This window comes from Rhinoraja longicauda, chromosome 3 (genome assembly GCF_053455715.1).
Source record: "Rhinoraja longicauda isolate Sanriku21f chromosome 3, sRhiLon1.1, whole genome shotgun sequence".
NCBI classification, from domain to species: Eukaryota; Metazoa; Chordata; class Chondrichthyes; order Rajiformes; family Arhynchobatidae; genus Rhinoraja; species Rhinoraja longicauda.
Window position 1 is genome coordinate 3738577 of NC_135955.1, and position 2562 is coordinate 3741138.

Genomic DNA, 2562 nt, shown 5'->3' on the forward strand with positions numbered 1-2562 from the left:
CAGCTCAGGCCTTCGAATCCTGGCAACATCCTCGTAAACCTGTACAGATAGCGCCCGTAGTCATGTTCGAACCCAGGTGGCAGGTGCTGTAAGGCAGCAACTCCACCGTGCTGCCCCTATTAGTAGTCTACCCAGTCTATTCCTCATGGTTTTATACTCTACACCTCTACAAGATCACCCCTCATCCTCCTGCCCTCCGTGGAATAGAGTCCGAGCCTGCTCCACCTCTCCCTGTAGCTCAGGACCCTTGAGTCCTGCTCCAGAGAGGTCAATAGAAGCCCCCGAGGTCCGGATGAGAAGTTCTTTCACGTGATGACAGTAACAGCCGTTGAGGAGAAATGCCTTCTCCAGAACATCACAGGACAGGCATTTTCAACAAACCCATCGTCAACTCCGCAAGTAGGCGGGTGAGTAGCATTATCTCAATGCTTGGGTTGGATGTATGCCCGGTCTGAATTCATGCTGGGTCATCTGGCATTCATAATCCATACCAATAAAATGAGTTATTTACTTTTCTCTGACACAAGCATTTCCAGCTGGGGTTGCAGCAGCTTTTGGGAAAATTCACTTCCTGAGTCTGAATCCCAGGGTCTAGAGGAACTCAGTGGGTCAGGCATCATCCGTGCAAGGAAACGGACAGAAGACATTTTGGGTGGAGTAGAAGAGAAATGGGTCCTCTCTCTCTCTCTCTCTCTCTGTGTGCCAGTTTTCTCTCTAATTCATCACACTGAAGAAGGGTCCTAGAGTGATACAGCGTGGAAAAAAGGCCCTTCAGACCAACTTGCCCACACCATCTACATTAGTCCCGCTTGCTTGCATTTGTCCCGTATCCCTCTAAACCTGCCCTATCCATGCACATGTCTAATTGCTTCTTAAACGTTACGATAGTCCCTGCCTCAACTACCTCCTCTGGCAGCTCGTCACCATCCAGATCCTGGCCCAGAAACACCATCTGTTCATTCCCCTTCACAGATGCTGCCGGGTCCGCTGAGTTCCACCACCATTTTGTGTTTTGCTCCAGATTCCGCCATCTTGTGTCCCCAAACCTTCCTTACTCTCTGTTTTAACCCAGCCGGTATTTAAACTGGGGGAGACACAAGTGACTGCAGATGCTGGAATCTTGAGCAAAACATAGAGTGCCGGAGGAACTCAGTGCGTCAGGCAGCATCTGTGGAAGGGTAATAGTCAGTCGACATTTCGGGTCAGCGCCCGTCTTCAGACGGAGAGACATTTTTACACTGCCCTCGATGAAGTCAGAGATCAATAAATGATCACCTAGCAAACCGCAGATGCTCAAAACCTGAAATAAAGAGGCTGCCACTCACGGACTTTACTGGAGTTGATCTTGCACTAAGCGTTATTCCCTTTATCCTGTATCTATACACTGTGGACGGATTGATTTAGTTCAGTTTAGTTTAGATATAAGAGCGTTGAAACAGGCCCTTTAGTCCACCGAGTCCACGCCGACCAGCGATAATCGTACACCAGTTCTATCCGACATCATTTACAGAAGCCAATTAACTTACAAACCCGCACGTCTTAGGAATGTGAGAGGAAACCGGAGCACCCGGAGAAAGCCCACACGGTCACAGGGAGAACGTAGACAGCACTGAACTAAACTGAACTAAACTGAACTTTCTGCACTTCAACAAAATCCCCCAAAAATGTTTAGTTGGCTGTGAATACCAAATACCACAGATGCTGTTATCTTGAACAAACATCAAACTGCTGGGTTGATGTTGCCAGGACTGGAGGGAGGGAGGGAGGGGGTGAGTGGAGGGGCTGAGCTATAGGGGGGGAGGTTGGGCAGGTTAGTACTTTATTCCTTGGAGTGCAGAACGAGGAGTGATCTTATAGAGGTGTATAAAATCATTGAGGGGGAATAGATTTGGTAAATGCACAATCTTGGTGAATCGAGTACACAGGTTTAAGGTGAGGGGGAGGGAGGATTTAATGGGAAACCTGAGGGGCAACTTTATATTTTACACAAAGGGTGGAGGCGGGTGCGTGGAACGAGCTGCCGGGGGAGGAGATCAGCAGATAAGTCCCAGATACAACGACTCCAATTCGATTTAGTCTGACAGCTTGGGAAGGAAGGCAGGAGTCCCTCGGGGGGGGGGGGGGGTGGGGGTGGTGGCGTGAGCCAAGGCTGGGCTTGAGAGCACACGTGGCTATTTTTGTGCAGAAGTTTTCTTTCTTTGCATAGCCCGGGGAGGTGGTTTTTTAATTTATTTTTTTGGGTTGGATTTTGTTTAGTGTGAGTGTGTTTACATTTCAAATGTACAGTCCTGTCCTGACACCTGGAAGGCAGCTGGTAAAATGCATTACATTCCACACACACACAAACAAACTCTGCAAATCGTTGACCCAGATTGCAAAGCATTTGTACTGGGGCTGTGGCTGTGATTTTTTTTTTCCTCCCTCTCTCTCTGGATTGTGGGCTGGGATTTCTCGCACTAAACTTTTGCTCTCTCTCTCTCTCTTTCTCTCTCTCTCTCTCTCTCTCTCTTTCTCTTTCTCTTTCTCTCTCTCTCTCTCTGTGCATGTAGCCACACAGCAGAG